The sequence below is a fragment of the Hypanus sabinus genome, chromosome X1, assembly GCF_030144855.1.
Source record: "Hypanus sabinus isolate sHypSab1 chromosome X1, sHypSab1.hap1, whole genome shotgun sequence".
Classification (NCBI taxonomy): domain Eukaryota; kingdom Metazoa; phylum Chordata; class Chondrichthyes; order Myliobatiformes; family Dasyatidae; genus Hypanus; species Hypanus sabinus.
The window spans coordinates 42,802,117-42,825,682 of record NC_082738.1 but is presented as its reverse complement, the minus strand read 5'-3'; positions in this window follow the sequence as shown (position 1 = coordinate 42,825,682).

Genomic DNA, 23,566 nt, shown 5'->3' with positions numbered 1-23,566 from the left:
TACTCTATGAGTAGACCAGCTGTGTGGAGTTTTGTAAATTTACACAGCTGCTAGAAATATGTGGTGAGAAACAAAAAAGAAAATAACAGCGATAAAGAGCAAATTAAAGGAAAGAACAGAAAAAAAGTATAAAAAGGAATACAAAAGTGTTATACAGGCAAATGAAAAGGAAACTGTAAGAGGAGAGTGGAGATGATTATGGAACAAAAAGAAGAGTAGATATTAGACAGCTTGAAAATGACACTGGAGAAGTAGCAATGGGTGACAAAGAAATGGTGACAAACTTATTAAGTAATTTGCTTTAATCTTCACTATAGCAGACGCCAGCAGCATGCCAATAATTCAAGAATGTCAGGGGGCAGAATTGAGTATAGTTGCTGTTTCTAAGGAGAAGGTGCTTGGGAAGGTGAAGGTAGATAAATCACATGGACTACGCCCCAGGCTTCTGAAAGAGACAGCTGAAGAGCTCATGAAGGCATTATTAATAATCTTTCCAGAATCACTAAATGTTCAAATGGTTCCAGAGGACTGGAAAATTATAAATGTCACTCCACTCTCTAAGAAGGGAGGGAGGTAAAAGATAAGAAATTATAGGGCAGTTAGGCTAACTTCAGTGATTGGGAAGATGTTGGAGTCCATTGTTAAGGATAAGGTTTTGGGATACTTGGAGGCACATGATAAAATTGGCCAAAGTCAGAATGATTTTCTAAAGGGGAAATTTTCCCTTACACTTCTTTGAGGAAATAACTAGCAGGATAGACAAAGAAGAGACTGTGGATGTTCTTTACTTGGATTTTCAGAAGACCTCTGACAAGGTGCCGTACATGATGCTGCTAAACAAGATAAGAGCCATGGTGTTACAAGCAAGTTCAAAGTAAATTTATTATCAAAGTACATACTGTATATGTCACCATATACACTGTGAGATTCATTTTCTTGCAGGCGCTCACAGTAAATACAAGAAACACAATAGGATCAATAAAAGGTTGCACCCAACAGGACAGACAACCAACCATTATGCAAATACAAAAAGAAGGGAAAGAATTATAATAAATAAATAAGCAATAAATTTCGAGAACATGCGATGAAGAGTCCTTGAAAAGTTGAGTCCATAGGTTGTGCAAACTGAGTGAAGTTATCCCCTCTGATTCAAGAGCCCAATAGTTGAAGGGAAATGACTGTTCCTGAACCTGGTAGTGTGGATCCGGAGCCTCCTGTACCTTCTTCCTGATCATAGCACTGAGAAGAGGGCATGGTCTGGGTGGTGAGGATGCTGCTTTCCTGTGACATTGCTCCATGTAGATATGCTCGGTGGTGAGGAGCACTTTACCCATGGTGGACTGGCCTGTGTCCTCTACTTTTTGCAGGCTTTTCTATTGGTCTTGCTGACATTGAGTGAGAGGTTGCTGTTGCAGCACCACTCAGCCTATATGCTGATTCATCAACAACAGTGGTGTCGTCAGCAAACTTAAATATGGCTTTGGAGCTGTGCTTAGCCTCATGGTCATAAGTGTAAAGCGAGTAGAGCAGGGGGCTAAGCACAGAACCTTGTGGTGCATTTGTGCTGATGGAGATTGTGGAGGAGATGTTGCCAATCCAAACTGACCTGGGTCTGCAAGTTAGGCAATAGAGGATCCAATTGCACAAGGAGATATTGAGGTCGAGATTTGAAGCTTAATGATTAGTTTTTGTCCAGGTGTTCCAGGGCTGAGTGAAGAGCCAATAAAATGGCATCTGCTAGCATTGATAGAAGATTGGCTGACAGGCAAGAAATAAAGGTGACCTTTTCTGGTTGACCGCCGGTGTTCCTCAGGGGTCGGTGTTGGACACTTCTTTTCACATTATACAGTATGTCAATGATTTGGATGACAGAATTAATGGTTTTGTGACCAAGTTTGAGAACAATACAATGATCGGTGGAGGAGCAGATAGTGTTGAGAAAGCAGGAAGTCTGCAGAAGGACTTAGCTAGATTGAGAGAATGGACAAAGAAGTAGCAGATGGAATATAGTGCAGGAAAATCTGTGGTCATGCACTTTGGTAGGACTAATGGCATAGACTAGTTTCTAAATGAGGAGAAAATTTAAAAATCAGAGGTGCAGAGGAAATTGGGAGCCCTCGTATAGGACTCCCTAAAGGTTAACTTGTAGATTGAGACTGTGGTAAAGAAGGCATATGCAATGTTAGCATTCATTTTGAGAGGACTAGAATATAAGAGCAAGGATGTAATGCTGAGGCTTTATAAAGCAGTGGTCAGACCACACAGAGTAGTCTGAGCAGTTTGGGGCCCCATATCTGAGAAAGGATGTGCTGGTACTGGAGAAGGTCCAGAGGAGTTTCACAAAAATTATCCTGGGAATTAAAGGGTTAATGTATGAGGAGCATTTGATGGTTCTGGGCCTGTGCTTGCTGGAGTTTAAGGGAATGAGGGGGGATCTCATTGAAACCTATCAAATATTGAAAGGCATTAGATAGAGTAGATGTGGAGAGGATGTTTCCTGTGGTGGAGGAGTCTAGAACCAGAGGGCACAGCCTCAGAATACACGGATGACCCTTTTAGCCAGAAGGTGGTGAATATATGGAATTCATTGCTACAGGTGGCTGTGGAAGCCAAGTCATTGGGTATATTTAAAGCAGAGGTTGATAGGTTCTTGATTAGTAAGGGTGTCAAAGGTTACGGGGAGAAGGCAGGAGAATGGGGTTGAGAGGGATAATAAATCAGCCATAATGAAATGGCAAAGCAGAATTATTGGGCCAAATAGCCTAATCTTTCTCTTTTTTCTTATGGCCTTATGGTGTTATTGTCAGACCTGCACAGGCAGGCTCCTCCCAGTCTCCACTCAGATAAAAGGAGTCACCAGTCACTCATTTCCAACTCATCACCTGCAGCCTATTTAAACCCAGCTCTCATCCACAGTCCTTGCTCATTGAACCAGCCTGCTACAACCAGTTGCTCCCAGCCTTCAATTACCTTGTTAAGTATCCAATCTCTCTTGTTTTGTGGCCCCTTGTGGCTTGTTATTTTGCAGTTTATTATTAAAGTTATTGTTCACTGCTAGATTGTCTCTGCTGCTCTGTGTTTGGGTCAAGCCTCCTGTACATTTCTGACACTTATGGCATGGCTCAAGTAAAAAATGTCCATGGTCTTTGCCAAGGGGGCTGGTGTAATTGAAGACTCAGCGAAGAAAAGTATCATTAAGGTTCTGGGAAACTAAAAAAAAATGATAAGTGGGGTTATGAGAAAGGCCAGCTGTATTTGAACTGGATAAGTCACCTGCTCCACTGGTGACACGTCGTTGTTTGCTCAGAAAGTAAAGAAGGGAAGTGCATAATAAACCTTCCACACATCTGTGTATTCAGGTGTGGTGTCTAGAGAAGGGAAATCAGCAGAGAGAAAAGCAGTTAACTCTATATTTGCTAATCATCCAGTTTGATCTAAGATCTAAAAACAATGATCAGGAACAGAATTGGCAGTCATATCCTTGCAATCAGTGTTCAGCCAGTGAGAAAGGCAACTAACTAACCAACTGAGTTTTTGATGTAATATTTAGTGAAATTCAATGAGAGAAATGAATCTGACATGACATATAGAAACTTGTTAAAGTACCATATGTCATTGCTTTGTCATCATTTCTGAAACCTGTAAAACCAAAGACTCTATAGCTGCATGAGCTCTTCAAGGTCATAAAGTGGGAGCACACGGGGATTACTACCCAAAGTATACAGCCACCCTTCCCATGAGCCTCCACCTGCCTCATCTGTGAAGTATTTGGTCTCAATAGTCACCTCAGAACCCACAAAGCCAAAGTGAAAATATGTCATTCTTTGGTTCCCTGAGGGTCAACTGAAGAAGAAGCAAAGCGGCCAGAAGACTGAACAACTTACAGGAAACAGTGAGCAGTGGTCGATGGTTGATTTACAAACTAGAAGGAACTTGGTCTGTTGAACTTGAAAAATAAGTCCAATGTTGTGTTTTACGAGCAGAGCCTCATGGAAAAGAGGCTGCCTCCCCTCATGATGTTCTTAAGAATTGGAAAGCAGTGTGAAATAGAATGGAAGAGAACTGATCTCTATCTCACATTGGTGTGCCATAACCAGTGAATAATAATATGCATGAATTAATTTTATTCAATCGGCCAATTGGTGCATTTCTAGTAATATTCAAAATGTAGTTGGATTTCAGCAGGAATGCAGTATGTTGTTGCTGCAATTCCAATTGTGATACTTCAAATATTTGGAACATACTGCAAAAACTAGCAATGTAACACATTTGTATTTAGTTTAACTTGGCTGTCAGGTGTAACATTGAACTTTCTCAATCTACTAGTTCATCACATGCTGGGGATCAAGCTCCTAATTTGTATTCATAATACACTTGTAATGCTGGTGCCTGACTTTATGTATCTGGGATTTAAATCCAGAAAATCTCATGAGGTCAGATAAATGCCCATGATACCTGCTGTGCTGGATTGCCTCTGCAAATTTTTGCCTTCTTACCATTATTTGTTGTTCCTTAGTTTCAGTTCGGCCTTTGCCTTATTAATGTTTCAAACTACTTGACACTCAAAGCTGCTGTGCAGGTTGACTCTGTGGTTAAGAAGTCATACAGTGCATTGGTCTTCATCAATCGTGGGACTAAGTTTAGGAGCCATGAGGTAATGTTGCAGCTATGTATGACCCTGGTCAGACCCCACTTGGAGTACTGTGCTCAGTTCTGGTCACCTCACTACAGGAAGGATGTGAAAACCATAGAAAGGGAGCAGAAGAGATTTACAAGGAGGTTTCCTGGATTGGGGAGCATGCCTTATGAGAATAGGTTCAGTAACCTCAGCCTTTTCTCCTTGGAGCGACAGAGGATGAGAGGTGACCTGATAGAGGTGTATAAGATGATGAGAGGCATTGATCATGTGGATAGTCAGAGGCTTTTTCCCAGGGCTGAAATGGCTAGCATGAGAGGGCACAGTTTTAAGGTGCTTGGAAGTAGGTACAGAGGAGATGTCAAAGTAAGTTTTTTATGCAGAGAGCGGTGAGTGCGTGGAATGATCTGCCAGCGGTGGTGGTGGAGGCGGATACGATAGAGTCTTCTAAGAGACTCCTGGATAGGTGCATGGAGCTTAGAAAAATAGAAGGCCATGGGTAACTCTAGGTAATTTCTCAGGTAGGGACATGTTTGGCTCAGCTTTGTGGGCTGAAGGGCCTGTATCGTACTGTAGGTTTTCTACGTTTCTCTGTTTCCACTTTAATAGGCATCCATGAATGAAAATACATTGCAGGCACATGTCTAGTTAGCTTAACTCTTTCAGCCAGAATAGCACCAGGTAGATTCTAATTACTCTCAGTGTCTCTAGCTAGGGAAGCATTGAATAACCTTGAGTTCCTGCTCTTGCTAGCAAACTGTTAAACTTGTTTGAAAGTGAATATATTTAAATGTCAATATTGAGCCTTGCTCTCAAGCTGGATATCAAATTAACTTGGATGTTAACTCATTAAATCACAAAATGAAATTGAGATGACTTTTGAAACTGAAAGCACTACAGAACTTCCATAGTTGATGTATTTCTGGTTGAAAGTATCAGTCCTCATATGTTCTTAAATATGGTGCATTAGCAATGTCTGAATCAATATTTTGATGCTGGTTGTTCTTGTTCAATGTTTCCCACTGTCACCTGTTATTCTGAATTCCAAAATTAAATGGTTGGGGATTTAACACGTTTGTCTTCTAGGTTTCTTCGGATGGCCTTTTCAAAAATAAATACTAGATTAATACCTCTATTAAACACAAAGTGGAAGGATATTGTAAATTTTATCTCGGTACATAAGAAGTCAGACATTTGGATTTTTGTGCCTGCTGTGGCATTCAATAAGCACCTGTCAAGTGTTTTTTTTTCCTCTCTCTCTTTAGTGTCACTCCCCTGCATTCACTTCAAATCCTTTGATTTCTTTAATATCTTAAAAGGCTATCATTCTGTTTTCAATATATTTAATGCCCGGGCAGAGAACTGCAGATATTCGCAACCTTTTTGGTGAAGAAGTTTCTTCTCAGCTCAGCCTTGAATGGCCTGCTCTTAATTTGAAGCTGTAACTCCTGGGACTGGACACTCAGCCACCAGAAATTTCAACCCCACATCCATTCTACCAAGCTTTGTACCTTTCAATGAGATCTCACATTCTTCTAAATTCTAGAGTTTAAGACTTGATAGCTTAAATTCAAGCTCCATTTCATGAATCAATTTGATGAACCTTTGCAGCAATCCCTCCATCACTATATCCATCCGTAGATAGGGAGAACAACATTGAACACTCTTTCAGATGGAATCTCACCTGATTGGAACAATACATCTATATTTTTGTGTTCAAATCCTTTTGAGCTAATGCACATACATGCTGAACTTTCAGGGACTCGCGTACAAGAACCTTTAGGTGCCTGTGACCACCAACACCTTTCAAGCTCTCCCTCTTACAAAAAATACTCTGTCTTTCTGTTTGTGAATCCATTGGATGACCACTTTTTTCCACATTGTATTGCGCAGCTCCATCGTTACCTATTCCCTGAGGTTGTCTATATCCAACCCCACACCCCTGTCCTTTAATGCACTTTCCTCATGGTCCACACTGCCACCTGGTTTCATATCAACAAATTTGGATATATTACACTTGCTCCCCTGACCTAAGTCATCAGTAGAGATTGTAAATGGCTGGGCGCTTTGTGGAACCGCACTAGTCACTACTTCCCAATCTGAAAATAATCTGTTTATTCCCACTCCTTGTTTAATTACTAATAACATTACAGTATCTATGAAATAAATTCACAGATAAGGATCCAATTTAGCTGCAGCAGTTCAAAAATAATTACACTACCCTGCTGTCTCCAGTCTACCACTTTATCACAGGTTTATCACTTCCCAGACAATTGTTGCTACAACAACCATTTCCTCCAACAAAACTAATTTTCTGATGAAAATCTAAAACTGCAGATGCTACAAGACTGAAATAAAGATTGAAATAATGGAGAAACTCAGAAGTTCTAAGATCCCTTTGAAGCAAATAGGATTTTCCTTTCCACTCTTCATTCACAGAGGGTTATAGGGCTGAGAAATATAGAATTATATTAATGAAACTTCAGAAAAAACATTTCGATGATTTCCTTGAAATAACAAGCATTAGGGATTTTCTTCTAACAACACGCTGGTGGTCTCGGCCCAAAATGTCGACAGTGCTTCTCCCTATAGATGCTGCCTGGCCTGCTGTGTTCCACCAGCATTTTGTGTGTGTTGTTTGAATTTCCAACATCTGCAGATTTCCTCGTGTTTGACGGATTTTCTACTGATCTCTTCTCTCCATGAGACCTAATTTGTTTGTTTATTCTTTCCAATGGTGTCACCTTAGATTACAAGCTATTTTGATGCACCACCTCATCTCCAATACATCAGAGCATCAACCTCATCTTGATATACTTAGGGATTTAACTCAAGTACGGAAAATTAAACAAGACTGTTCACCAATTTTTTGGTTTATGCTCTATATCCAGGTCATGATCTAGTATCCCCTGAAGTTCTGAGTGAAACCACATCTGCAGCGTAGGAGGAACCTAAGATTCCCACTGGCTTCACTTTACAACACTCATTTAAAATCATCTACCACAATAAATTTACTCTGTCATTCTTAATTCTCACCAAGTCAATGTAACACAGTGATGAGAGGCAGACCAACATTGTCTAAATTTGGCTATAATAGAGTTCACTGTATGTTTGTCGGGCATCAGATGAGCTAATTAGATGACTATATAGTGCTACAAGTACCAGCTGGTTTATTATTGTCATATGTACCAAGTGCTGTTCAGCTACTGAATTTTCCGTATAACATTTATCAACCAATTTATACTATATAGTTAAACATTCCAAACTAAGGAAAACACATAAATTCTTTGCTTATATAAATTCATGACAAATTATATAAAATTCTGCCTTAATATATGCTGACTTACCTGAAGTTTTATTAATACAGTCCTCAGCCTATTTTTCTCAGCCCTATAATCCTCTCATTGCTACCATCAGGAAGAAGGTGCAGAAGCCTGAAGGCACACACTCAGTGATTCAGGAGAAGTTTCTTCCCCTCGGCCATCCGGCTTCTGAATTGACACTGAACCCAAGAACACTACCTCACTACTTTATATTTTTATTTTTGCATTACTTATTTAATTTAACTATTATATATATTTACTGTAATTCATGTTTTTTGTCTATAATTATGTGTTGCATTGTACTGCTGCCACAAAGACAACAAATTTCACAGCATATGCTGATGATATTAAACCTGATTCTGATATCTGTGCCCCTCTCAGATTTAACCACTTTGTTGTGTTCTTTATACGTGTCATGGGTGACTAAGAACGAACTATATTCGGGAAGAACATAACTAGAACTTTTATTTAACAGCAAACAGCAACCACGTTTTAACACTGCCGTGCTTCTAGATCATCCTGTCATTTCTGCTCATGCTCCAAACTCGTCCAATCACGTTCTTACACATGACACATGATACCACCACATCTTCCTTTCCTTAAAAAGAAAAACAATTAGCAACATTAATTTAAAAATGAATAATTTAACGTGTCTCTATCAGTGTCTCTGGGGGTTTATGAACACGAGTAGACCTTCTCAGTGGTTCACACAGTTCTTGTGTTTCGTTGTTATTTTCATGTTTTGTCTGGTCTGCATGAGTTAACAGAAACTCTGAAGTTGGCTCTTTCTTCAGGTCTTTGAGAAGAAATCACAATTCATTCATTAACTATGTACTCTCTTTTTTTATGCTAAGACTTCATCATTTCAATAAAACTTCTCAATTCCTTCACTTGTGCTTTCACTTCTTCAATTGGATCCTGATTCTTGTCACTCTTTGGCTTCAGATCAGTATTGTACTGTACCAGCAAGTTTGGTTTTGGTGGCAATGCTTTGTCAGATGCTGGTATCAAAGGGATGGGTCTGGGATTTTTATTTACGACTTCTTTTACTTTTCCTGCGTTGGAATCAAATTCTGTTCTCTCTCACTCTTTCATCAAATCACTGTATTCTGAATCTGTGTCACTCTCCAGGACTAAGACTCTTTTCACCAAATTCAGTTTCTCGCAGGCAGATAGACTCAGTATTTACCGTACATTTTTTTTGGCACTACCACAAATGAAAGCGTGTGCACAATATTCTTGTGTGATACTTTTGCCACACATGTTCCTTTAACTGGAATGTCTGCACCTGAATACCCAGTCGCTTTTATATTTGTCTGATGTAACTTTGGCCTTGGCTTTAATACATTAAACTCAGATTCTGTAAGAACATTTACTTGTGCTCCAGTAACCAGTTTAAACAGAATATTGTTTTGGTTCACTTGCAATGGCATAGTCCAGTCATTCTTACTTTGTTTGTTTTCACAAAGCACATCTATATAAAACTCATTTTCAAGCACTGCATTTACTTGTTTTATTTCCTTTCTACTTCTGAAACAGCATGAAAAATGATTACTCTTACCGCAGTGATTGCACTTTTTTCCATACGCTGGACACTTTTAGGTTGGTGTTCCTGCCCACAGCGATCACAAAGTCTTTTTTCTTTCAGATGACATCTTGCTCTCTGTCAGTTTCGTTGTCGTATTATTATTTTTTCTAACATGTTCGCAGCTATTCACAGCGTGTACGCTGCACTTCTCCATAAAAAGCTCTTTAGCCTGTGACATCCGAAGCTTTGCAGAGAATCAAAGCTCTTTCCAAATTTATGTCTGGTTCTCTTAAAGAGTCTTTCTCTCAGAGCATTATCCAGAATGCCACAAACAATTCTGTCTTTAATGAGAGAGTCCATCAGCTCTGCAAACTCACATGTTTTACTGCAGTTTCTCAACTCGGTAACAGATTGATCCGTTGTTTGACCAGCTCTCTGCTGACTGGTAAAGAATTTGTACCATTCATACATCACATTGCGCTTCGGTATAAAAAACACGTCAAATTTGTCCATTATCACTTTTAAATTCAAATTATCTCCATTTTCAAAAGTAAAATGGTTATATACCTCAATTGGGACGTCCCCAATCATATGGAGTAGAATGGCAGCTCTCGTTTTTTTTTCAATTAATTTGGATTTATTTTCAAAATGTTGTTTAAATTTTTTCCAATTTTCAGCTACGTTTCCAGTCAAGTGTTTTTGGAGGTTGCAACCCTTCCATTTGTAAAGCTGTCAGCAAACACTAAAAAAGTTCACGCTCTTTTTTTTCCCGATTATCTAAGCTTCTCCCGTGTTTAGCAAACGTATTATTCTTCCAGACCGACTTCTGACACCATGTTGTTTTCCTTATACATGCCGTGGTTTACTAAGAACAAACCATATTCTGGAAGATTGTAACTAGAACTTTTATTTACAACAGCAAACAGCAACCACGTATTAACACTGCCACACTTCTAGATTATTCTGTCATTTCTGCGCATGCTCCGAGCTCTGTCCAATCATGTTCTTACACGTGACACGTGATATCACCACACACTTCATCATTCATGACCATGCCTTCAGCTCCAAAAGGCACAAATTCTTGAATTCCCTCCCTAAACCTATCTTATTTTTTTCATAAAATTCTAGAGATGCATTTAAAAAATGTGTCATATCAATGGAAATAGTCTTTATCTTGGACAGTTGTAGCCAATTTGTGGTTAGACACTGATTATCAAAAAATAGGTACCTGGAACTTACTTTTCACACCAATTTCTTTCCATCAGGCTTGAGATCCCTATGAGGTTTCCTTAGAAGAACAAGCATAAGCGATTTTCTACTGGTGTCTTCTTTTCATGAGACTTAATTTGTTTGTTTATTCTTTCCAATGCCATCACCTTAGGTTACAAGCTATTTTGATGTACCACTTCATCTCCAATACATCACAGAGCATCAACCTCATCTTGTTATACTTAGGGATGTAACTCAAGTACAGCACATTAAACAAGACTACTCCACCCTGTCTACCTGTGGCTCCACTTTCAGGGAACCATGTATCTGAGCTCAAAGACTCCTCTGTTCTTATTCATAGATAATTTGTATGGAAGAGGAGTAAATATGAGAAAACAAATGGGAACGGAGGATGTGTGAGGGAGAAAGGAAAAATAATGCCACTAGATCTTCAAGGGAAAAAACTGAAGATGCAAAATATTACAGTTATTGCAAATCAGAAATGAACAGATAAGTTTGCAAACTCAGCAGGTCAGGCAGGTCAGGAACAAGGAGCAAAGTTAATGATGCAAGTAATGGCCTTTCGTTTGGATTTGCTCGTTTTAACACAAACTGAAAAGGCTGGTTATATGAAATAATTGAACTTATTGCCCTATTCAGAAGGCTGTGTCGTGCTAAGTGGAAGATAATATGCTGACCAGGTTCAGACTGTAAGTAGGGTGGAGAAATGAAGTGACAAGCCAGTGGAAATTCAGAATCATCTGCCCTCTGGACTAGTTTTGTATTCTTCTTTGCACATTGACTTTGGTACATAAATGTACAACTAATCACTCCTGTATTGCTGTGGTAAAATTTCGTAACACCTGAGCCAGCAAGGCATATGGATCACACAAAGGAATGCTTGCGTTAAAAGTCAGCTTTATGATAGCTAAAGGGAAGTAAAAGAAAAATACCTGCATCAGTTCTGAACTTTGAAAAGGTCCTGAAGTTCTCTCTTAGTCTCCAGGCAGTTTTGCGGTTAATGGTCGCATGGAAGAATAAGTTGAAAACACTGAAAAGAACTCAATTATATTGTTTTGAAGGTTTTATTTTTTTCAACATGTCAATTGATGGTATTTTCCACTGACAGTTCACCTAGTTTGTGAGCTCAATTCAAAAGGTTTTTAAAGGATCAGAGACCTTTTGTCGTTTGTGTATTGGTGAGAATGGAACCATAGTCCCACAACTGCATACAAGTTTGTCATTTATAAACAAAGAAAAGCAGGACTGTAAATGGGTGAAAGCGTTTACTAAACGCTATTCACAGTCTCCAAAGGTCATAAAGCAAGTTATAGTCAATAGAGGTGGAAACATAAGAGGCTGCAGATGCTGGAATCTGGAGCAAAAATTAAACTGTGTAGGAACTCAGCAGGTCAGGCAGCATCTATGGAGAGAGATGTAAAGTTGGCAGTACAGGTCAAGATCCTTCATCAGGACATCAGAGTTATTATTATTGGTTATTACTCGAGTCTAAAAGTTTGGACTGTGGGTCCTAAATCAGGAGTTCAAGTTCCACCTTGGTTGCTGGGGAATTTTGCTTCTGGTAATTAAATAAATTGAAATTTATTGGCAATAAATTGAATGGGAGGGTTGGAGTCATAAGATTCTAAGAAAACTGTCTATAATATAGCAGACAAAGTCAATTTTCTCAAAAAGTTAAGCCTGATAAAGACAGGAGAAAATTTAAATCTGAGGGGATTTTCTTATTGGGAGTAATCCTTCCCAATAAAATCAAGTTCATTTTTTCCAGTAGAACAACATAGTTTTGTTAAATATAGAATCACTCCCAATCACTTATGGAAGTATGCTCACCAAATTTGATGGACATGGGAACTACATAGTGAAAGCAGTGGAAATTTTTCACTTAATAAATAGAATTCATGAAAAATGTTTACTAGAAAATTACACAATCTTCCCATTCTCTTTTTATTGAATAGTTCAATTACTTTGAACTGCTTCAAGAAAGACTTTTTGAAACTGGTGAATGATAGTATGATAGTATCTAGAACACTGAACCATCTCATCCCTCCTCTCTTCCCTATAGGAAAAGTGTCTGCAATCAATACCATCCATTACCTAACCCAGAAACTCAGCTTGCCAGTGAATACTGCTACAAGAACAATCGTCCAAATGCTGTATACTGTAAAGTCTTTCCTCTACACAACTCACTTAGTAAGTCTTTCTGTATACTTTGCGCAGTTCTTTTTCACCTTAGTATACTCTAGAGTCATTTTATAATGCAACACAGAAACAGGCCATTTGACCCAACTTATCCATAGCAACCAAGCTGCCCATCTAAGGTAGCTCCATTTGCTTGCGTTTGATTCATATCTGAGAGTGCTCTGACAATGGCCAGTAGTCTGAAGTGAAGGTTTACTTTCCTGCCAAGCCTGCACTTACCTGCAAAGACTTATGGCATATACTTATTGATTATTTGGAAAGGTTGAGCAGCTTCAAGTTCTTGGGCATCAACATCTCTGAGGATCTATCCTGTGCCCTACACAATGAATCGATCATGAAAAAGGCACACCAGCAGCTATACTTTGTTAGGAGTTTGAGGAGATTTGGTATGTCTCTAAAGACTCTTGCAAATTTCTACAGATGTACAGTGAAGAGCATTCTGACTGGTATAGAGGCTCCAATGCAAGAGGTTGCAGAGGGTTATGGACTCAACCAGTTCCTCCATGGGCACAACATTCTTCAAGAGGTAATGGCATCTTCAAGACATGGAGTTCTCAAGAAGGCAGCATCCATCAATAAGAACCCTCACCATCCAGGACATGCCCTCTTCTCATTGGGGAGGAGATACTGGGAACTGAAGACACACATGCAATATCTTAGAAACAGCTTCTTCTACTCTACCAGCAAATTTCTAAATGGTCCATGGACCCATGAACACTACCTCATTATTCATCTTTTGCACTATTTACTTACTGTGTAGCTTATAATTTTTTGTCGTGCACTCTATAGCTGCCACAAAACAACAAATTTCATGACAAACAAGAGAAAATCTGCAGATGCTGGAAATCCAAGCGATGCACACAAAATGCCGGAGGACTCAGCAAGCCAAGCAGTATCTTTGGAAAAGAGTACAGTTGACGTATCGGGCCAAGACCCTTTAGCACGACTGGAGAAAAAAAAGATGATGAGCAGATATGAGCAAATTTTATGACATGCTGTATGTCAATGATAATAAACTTGATACAGATTCTGTCAGCTAGAAAAATAAAAGAGCTGCCTCTGTCAATGAACAAGTTGCATTTTACCACAAGGTGCTTCACAGAAAATTTGATTTACTCCAGAAATGTTAAATTCTTGCAAATAACACAGGAGAATTTTTATGAACAAATTAGTTTGCAAACTGATCCCAATTTAGTTTCCTTTCACATAAATAACCTTTAATAAATATGATAAATATTTCAAATATACTTAATTTGACCTGCCGTTAATGCCAAGGTCAGCTGTACAATTCCAAACAAGCTGCTCTGTGAGATAACCATTCAGGTGGCTGCAACAGAAATATACCCAGGCATACTTGAACTAGCCATTGTTCGGCCATTGTCAAAGACTTAAAACAATATATGTGCACCATTGTTCTATATATTCCTGAACTGCAAGTAAAAGATTTACTTTTTCTAAATAAATTTAACTGGTGAGTCATTGGTGTTTATTGGTTGTTCCAGGTCCAAAATGTCAGCTGATATTTCACTTTAACAGTAATGTCAAGTACTTCAGAATATCAATGTGACAAATTGTTATATAGATACAAGTAATTCATTTTTTTTTACTGATACTAATTGTGTGGCAGTAAGGACACTTAATTGGATTTGGAATTGGTTTATTATAGTCACATCTACTGACACAGTGAAAACCTGTCTTTCTCGCTGTTGGTGGTTCTTTAAATTTGTTATACTCGGGGTTTATAGAGGGGGATAAGCTCCCACTACCTATTACCCTGATCTCAAATGGCTGCCTTGTACTGTTCATGCAGGTTAAACCCTTACGCAGTGCTTTGAGGTAAACAATACTGTTTCATGTTCACAAACAGAGAAAAGAAACTGGAGAGGACTTTTCTTCTTCTTATGCTGTCCCCCCTTCCCAAACTGTCTTTAATTCCAGAGCAAAAAGCAAAGAGAATCTTTTAGATCAACTATCAGTTGTGATGGATGTCAACCATCTCTCTGCCTCTCCCACTGAGCTCCTCCAATAGATTGGTTTTTGCTCAAGATGACAGCATCTGCACTCTCTTCTGTCCCTCTTCCATTTCTATGGGTTTTAATGTAATTGATGAGCCCAATGTGGGATCCTGTGTCAGGATCAATATGGGACTCTGCCAATAGGTAGGACAGGATGTGTTAGATAGGTTGGGAAGGTGGCTAGTATTGGGGGGGGGGTGGTGGGGTGCTGCATTCTTTCTCCCATTTTTGCTAGGCTTCTGCATACTAGAGTGAAAGAGATTTGAGGTTCTCTATCCCCTCTCAAATGGTACTTCTACATAGTGAGTTGGCATGGCCAGAGAGTGCAGTGGATGAATGGAGGGTTATATTTTCTCAAGAGTCTTTAGATATTTGGATATAGGCGATGGGGTAGTGTAGTAGTAAGTACAGCGCCAGTGATTAGGATTCAATTCCTGCCACTGTCTCTAAGGATTTTGTATGTTCTCTCAGTGACTGGAATTTCTTCCCAAATTCCATCGATGTACGAATTAGGATTCATGAGTTGTGGGCTCGGACTGTGTTGGATGTTGACTCAATGCACATTTCACTGCAAGCTTTGATGTTCCAATGTACATGTGATAAATAAAGCTCATCTTTAATGTTTATTCTTGCAATCTTTCCTCTCTATTTTTGATAATCTCTTGCCATGAAGGACCTCCTGAAGGGTGCAAAGAATTTAACCCACTCATCACAACTTCTGAATGTAATTGGTTCCTTGGTGTTGAAGCTGCCTGATATCTGTATTGAGCAACATTGTTTCAAATCATTTAAATAAAACCAACCATCTTCAGAATCAGCAAACTTGGGACTGCAAAACACCTCGGAACAGCTAAACGCTCAGGGAATGTCATCATTGTCACAGAAAGCGCAGCTGCTCGGGAGGACCGCTGGCAAAACTGAAACACTGGGCTCTAAAGCCCCACCCAGTATCCTACTGGCTCATGTTTAGTCTTTGGAAAATAAAATTGAAGACCTCAGAACAAGATTGCAGTACCAAAGGGTCATCAGGGAATGTTGTGTCCTCTGTTTCAGGGACATTGCTCACCCCCAGCACTCTGGATACAGGCACGAGACAGAGCACCTAGATGTCTTCCTGATCATTGCGGGGGATTTCAACCAGACCAACTTGAAAATGTCTCTGACAATCTATCACCAACATGTCACCTGAGGAACCAGAGGAGCCAACATACTGATCACTGTTACACCACCATCAAGAACTCTTACCATGCCATCCCACATCTGTACTTTGGCAGGTCCAATCAGCTGGCTGAACTACTTCTGACATACAGGCAGAGACTGAGAACCATAGCACCAGTGGTAAGGACCACAAAGGTATGGTTAAGGGAGGTGGAGGAGCACTTACAGGACTGCATTGATTTGGTGGACTGGACAATATTCAGGGATTCGTCTTCAAAGCTTCATTGTGACCTGCGTGGATAGGTGCGTGCCACTGTACAGGCTTGGAAAAAGCTGCAGAAAGTTGTAAACTCAGCCAATTCCATCATGAGCACAAGCCTCCACACTGTCAAGGACATTTTCAAATGGCAGTGTCTCAGGAAGCAGACATACATCATTAAGGACCCCCAGCAGTCAGGACATGCCTTTAATACCATCGGGGAGGAGGTAGAGGAGCCTGAAGTCCCACACTCAATGTTTTAGGAACAGGTTCATCTCCTACACCATCAGATTTCTGAATGGTCCATGAATCCATGAACCCTATCTCACTATTCATTCTTTGCAATATTTATTTATTAATTTACTACAGCTTATAGTAATGTTTATGCATGGCACTGTACTGCTGCCACAAAATAACAAATTTCACAGAGGTAATAAACATGATTCTACTTTATTCTATTCTAGTTTAGTCTATTAAGTGGCTCCTGTCTCTAAAGCACACAAGAGGGCAGGAATCACTGCTATCTGGTAAACTATGAAGTTTGTTCCAGATTTCAGGTCTTGATCTTCCAACCAAAGGTTGTGATAGCACACTGAAGGCAATGGTAAATTCTCCAATAGATTCATACTTTCACCAACAGATTGCTCTTGAATTGTGAAGATTAGTCTACACCTTCCAAAGTCTTTGTTGCGTGTTGGGGGAGGTTCTGTTGAAGACCTGTGTTTTGCAAATGTTTAGTGTAAAGCCTATTTTCTCATCCAATTCAATCAACAAGTCAAAAATCCTAAATGCGTATTGACAGAAAGTTGTCTGTCTACCTCAGCTTGATGACTGAGATAGGATTACAGAATTATTTTTCATCCATTAGTTGAGCTCTACTCCAACCAAGTGATGCTGTGATGATGAAGACTGGAAGTGAGGTTGTAGTGAGAAAGTCTGAAAAAAGTGTTAGAGCGATAGCACAGACTTACTTGGTGGCACTTGTCTACATTTACACTGTTCGTTTGGATCACTGCTTGCAAGCCTTCACATACATAGTACATCTGGAATGAAAATTACTTCACTGGGGCTGACAAATTTGCTGAAGATGCTTGTTGACAAACAGTTAAATGTCTTGGTAAGGTCAGAAAAGACCATGTATTGATGATACTTCATGTGTTTTTCTTGGAGTTTTCAACTATGCTTCTTAATGAATGGAGTGCAAACTACAACACAAGAGTCTACTGCCCAGCCACCAGGAAGTGATAATTGAGAAGGATCCTGTTGATTATTTTCCCAGTGGAAATACCCCTTTGTAGTTACTGCAGCCAGATTTGTCTTGTTTCCATCTTCAGAACACGGTCTAAAATCAATAAGCAACACAAGAACACAACTACATTCCTGCATGTAGCTCATTCCATATTGGGCAATTCATGTTAAACACATGTGAACAGTATAGTGGTGCAGTTGGTATGGATGCTGCCCATTGTCTCAGATTCAATCCTGACTCCAGTGTTTGTAAGTGTGGAACTAACATGCTCTCCCAATGTAGATTTCTGGTTTTCTCCCATGTCCAGGAATCAGATGTGTCAGTCAGTTAATTGGAAATTGTAAATTGTCCCTAGTGTGTAGATGAGTGATAGGATTAAGAGGAATTGAGGGGAAAATACGGGGAGAATAATAGAATGCAGGATTAGTGCAAATGGATTTTTGATAGTTGGTACAGTCTCAATGGATCACAAGGACTGTTTCCGTGCTAAATGCCTCCATGACATTCTACTTATGAAATAATAAAGCAAAATCTAATGCAACAATGAGACTCTGTACATAACATGGTAAAATGTCACAAAGAACTTTACAAAACCATTATCGAACAAAAATTAACACTGACCCACAGAAGTAGATAACATGTTTTTGTCAAAAAGAATGGATTGAAGAAATATCTTGAAGGATGAAAGAAAAATAGAAACTTGGAGAGATTCTGAGAAGTAATTCAAAGGACATGGACCTTGACATTTGAAGACAAAGCTAACAATAGAGGAGCAGTTAAATTTGTGATTGATTGAACGACAAGAGTGGGAGGAGCCCAGCCATCTCAGAGTGTAACTGGAGACTATAGAGGCATGGGAACATTTTAACATTAAGGCTTAGATTAACCAAGAGCCACTCTAGGTCACCGAGCATGCAAGTCATGGATGACTTGGATTTTAGAGCTCTGGATAACTTTTTATTTATGGACAGAAAAATGAGCGAGGTTAGCCAAGAGTGACCTGAAAAATTCTGAGTAATCCACCGAAGCCTCGGAAGAAAAGCAAAGTTAGCTGGTTAAAGTGCTCACTCACTGGAGGATAATTTGAACTTTAAATTAGATCCAAATTAAATTTCAGAACTTACAAAACATTTAAGTATTCACGGACATCTGAAATCCGTCTCCAGCAATTAATGAAAATAATGTTTGAGCTGACGTACATAAATATTATAAAATAAACAACTAATTAGTAGGTAGATTAAACAAATAATTGACTGATTTCTGCTGAAAGCAGGAACCTTAAGCCTAGTGAATGTCTGCAATAGTAAAGTGCTTGTTATCTACTAATGACTGTAAAGAATGGTCCTACGTGTTTTATAGTGGCATGAAGAGCTTTTAGCTGATCAAGACACAGTATGCAGCCTTGCACTTTAATGATCACTGAGTCCCCATCTGTACTCAGAAAAGAAGTGGAAGATTAACTATTTCTACTCCATCTCATTTTTGGTTCAGAACGCGGTTGTTCGCTTCGATTGTTTGCATGTTTGTATTTTTTTCTTTCTCTTGCGCATCGAGTATTGGTCTTTTATTTTTATTTCTATTTTTCTTTCTTTAATTAGTTTCTTCCGGGTTTCTTGCTTTGTGGCTACCTGTGAGCAAGCAAATCTCAAGGATGTATAACTTATACATTCTTTGATAATAAACAAATCTTGACTCTTTTATTCCCTACCCTCAATATTTTACTGTGAGAGAGTACAAGCTACTGACTTTAAAGTCCTGATTTTTGTGCACAGTTACTTGTATTCCAGTTTCATTAATTTTCCAATTTGTACATCAATTTATGGAATCAATTTAGATTCACAAGCTAAGTAAAAGCCATCAGTGTATCCTCATTGAGATGCGTTCCCGTTTTGATGCACAATCCATGTGTTTCTCACTTGGCCTATTTTAAAGGATCAATTTAAAATTTCTTTAGGAAAAGCCATTTTTCACTGTGTGCATGTCGCCATACTAAAAAATGCACATTCAACTTCATTACGTTGCCAGAAGGAATCTTATAATTTTTGTACATTAAATCGGCACCATGTGGAATTGCTGTTCTCTTTCTCCAAAGATGCCCAGTACCAATATTCTATTATGCTCCAGTGTCATGGGATACATATGAAAATGCATGCAAAGCCATTTCCTATACCAACTCCACCATTGCAGGAGAAAGGTCACGGAGGGAAGGGGTAACACTAGGGCAAAAGACAGCAACAGTGACCAAGTATATTGGGAATGAAGCGTCAAAGAGTAGAGAAGCAATCAAATAGTCAAGGGTTGAACATACATAAGGTGCAAAGTGAATTATTGAAGATGGAATGGGGGAGACAAATGATATTAGCAGTAAGGATGAGACAGTATACCAAGTAAAATTCTCAACATTTAAATGAGCAATTATTGTTCCAGGCATATTCTTCATTTGTAATACATAGAGTAAATACAATCTGGATGTGCCTTTATCTACATTCATTGCACCAGAAATTGAAATCCCTCTCTTACAATGTTTCAATGCAAATTACTTCTGCAGCAGTGGCATCCAAATATCATTGTGGATGCATGTACATATTCAAACAGAGGACCCAAGTAATGGTTTTGGACGTGCATGAATCAGGCAGAAACAGCAATATTTAACAATGGGAATGGGATTTTAGAATAAATTCCTCTGAGTGGTAGTATTGCAAAGCTATGGTAGTTGGTGATATGGCTGTTTATTGACAAATTCACTCCAGTGCTGGTGTCAACATGAAGTTATAAACATTTTTTGTTGACAAAAATTGAAAAGGAAAAATTGTCATTGAAGTGCACAAAGTTGTGAGCAGAAAGATCTCCCTTTTCTGCCCTTCAAAGACTATTTTAGTTCTGCCATCTACCTTCTACCGCATTATTAGCAAGTAACTTGTCAGTTTATTCACAAATAGGACAATAAATTCTTTATTCTCCATATTCTCCGACATGATAATTTTAGCAGTCTTTTCTTTAAATGTTATTTTAGTCCTCTGTGTTGACTTTGGAAGAAGTTGTCACTGAAATAAAAAAAAGTGACCTAAACAAATGATTATTCTTAATATTCTTCTTGATTTAGAAAATAGAAGAAAGAACAGTATAGCTCAGTACAGGCCCTTGTTGTACTAACCTTTTAACCTACTCTATGATCAATCCAACCGTTCCCTCCCACATAACCCTCCATTTTCTTTCATCCATGTATCTAAGAGTGTCTTAAATGTCCCTAATGTATCTACCTTTCCCACCATTTCTGATAGGGTGTTCTACGCACCCACTTCACTCTGTGTAGAAAACCCATCTCTGACATCACCCCTATATTTTCCTCAAATCACCTGAAAATTATACTTCCTGGTATTAGCCATTTCTGCCCTAGGGAAATGACCAATGAGGATTTGCTTGGAAATTCATAAATTCTATATAAATGGTGACATTGAAATTGCTCTATGCTGTGTCTTTGGCATTGAGACAGTGGTGTAGGTTCCCCTAAAGCTGTTTTATGGAAGTCACAAAAGGTGGAGTGAGAAAGTTAAATGTCTGATTTTCCAAAAGAGCATTAGCAAGCTTCCCTGTACAATGTTACACTGGAACAACCTTGTTAGTTTATTGACTTCTCGCAGGTTCTGCAATGTGACAATGTGGTGCAATTCTTAAAGCCTACTCTTAAAGTGATGTAATGCTATATGACTAGTGGAGAACATTGCCTAGAATGAATGGATCCTGCAGTGCTGGGAGAGAGTTAGAAGGGTACTAGGGAAGAATAGTGTAGAAGTCTCCCTTCTAGAGGAATGTAATAAGTAAATGGGATGGAAGCATGTTCTGACTGGCACTTTCAGAGCCATGCTCTGATGCTTTTAGACAGAGATCTCTATAATTGAGGAAGACTGCAATGCAGGCAACTATCCATACCCACTTTGCCTTTTCTTGAGGGCTAAAGGAAAAAAAAAGCCCTGTTTGCTCAAATATGGAGTTTCTGTAGTTTTGGGTAGCACTCAGAATTGTTAATACAGTTTTTATCTGCACAACACATTCTTTAGATACTTTGCAAATGAAAGTCATAATATATTAATAAAAATTGTTTTGATAATGGAGATACTTGTTATTTTTCCATTGAATTCACGCCCTACCTTTGTGGAAACATTCTTTTCTATATAGTAGTAATTTGACTTTGAGTAGAGAAGTTTTGGGCACTTTTCCAAATAGCTGAATACTCATGGGGAGATTTTTGGCAGGGATTTTATATTCCCCAGCACTTTTCTTAAACAATATGAACAGTAATACATTACTGTTCATGTACAATTACATTTTCAACCTCACTCGACTAAAATACCACCAACACTTCTTAGCTCTAGTATCACCCCATACTGAATATTATCCAGTATTGAATTCAGACAGGAAAGTCATTCCTCAATATTCAAACCTGGAGTGAGAAGGGGGTTAACAACAAACCTGGAGCCAGATTTTTTTCTGGTTGGTATTTCCAGAAGAGATTGATGGGCAAGATTATAAAATGTGGAAATCTTAGCTGTTGTTCCTTTCCTTTTCCAAGGAGCACACAAGCACATTTGATTTTATAGAGACTGTGTTCCTTTTCTGCACAAAGCTAACATTTATCTGTTGAATTTACTGAGCCACCTTAGACTTGAGAAAATTGGTGTAAGAAATCTTAGTGGTGGTAACTGTGCCCTTAAAATACATTTTACACATCATAAGTCTGAAGTTGCAAAATTATAAATGAATCCAAATCCTAATATATTACAACCAGTAAATAAAATAATTCTAATTAAAAACCCACAATGCAAATATGCACATATTAAACCATTACTAAGACATGGCAAACTTCAAACTTTGGATTAATTTCAATTTCTCCTATTCTTGATGGATGTTTCTCCTCAATAAGGAATAATTTTACGATGAGTTATTTCAACAAGAGAGCTTCTTATTTATCAACATGATGCAACAGTAAATGCATTATAAAAGATCTACATTCCAACTACAGTGAAGAACTTTGTTCTTCTTTCTGCACAGCTGGAATTGTTGTTAAAAAAAACAATGATAATTTTAAAGGCCTCCCTCCCTGGTGCAGTATCTGTAGTTAGTTGTGTTTAAGACTCTTAGTGTTTATACTGAAGACTGCAGAGAAAACACTAATAGAGTGATCATAGAAAAACCTTCATGTGACTTCTCTACTATATTTGAATTGCAAATTAATTGTCACTTGTTCATTGTAACTTATTTTGAATGAAGCAAAATCAGTTTTGAGCTACAGCTTATTTCAAAACCAGACACCATGAGAACTCAAGGCCCCTCTTTATCTCCAAAAGTCAAACTCTAACGATCGCAGAACAATCACACATGTCAAATCAGTTCCAAAGCAAATAATGACTTAAGTTCTCAATAATAAAAATGATGTACTGTAAACAGTACTGAATCCTTCCTACAACAAACATAATACCACAACTCTGAAGTGACTGATAATGAACACAAATAGATGACACATTTTAAAGATATAGTTTCAAACAAGGAAAATAAAGAGAAACTTCAGACATACTTTCACGCAAATGGAATCTCGGTTGCTTTTAATCATGCATCATCATGTTACGTCTTCTCGCATTGATAGTTCATGAAGTTGTGAAGAAGGACCTCAGCCCGTAACATCGACTGTTTCTTCATTCCCACAGATGCTGCCTGGCCTGCTGAGTTTCTCCAACATTTTGTATGTGTTGCTTTGAATTTCCAGCATCTGCAGGATTTCTTGTGTTATTGATAATTCATTGCCAGTTGCAACTTTAAATATCTTTAGGGACACCCTTCTGGGTCATGAGAGTGTTCAGCCTCTCAGTTGGTCAGGACTTGGTGGAAGTCAATCCTCTCTATTTGCAGTGTTTTGAACAAGGCAGCCTTGATGTCTACTATGATTCCATTGGATCTGAGGAAAATGCAGCCCA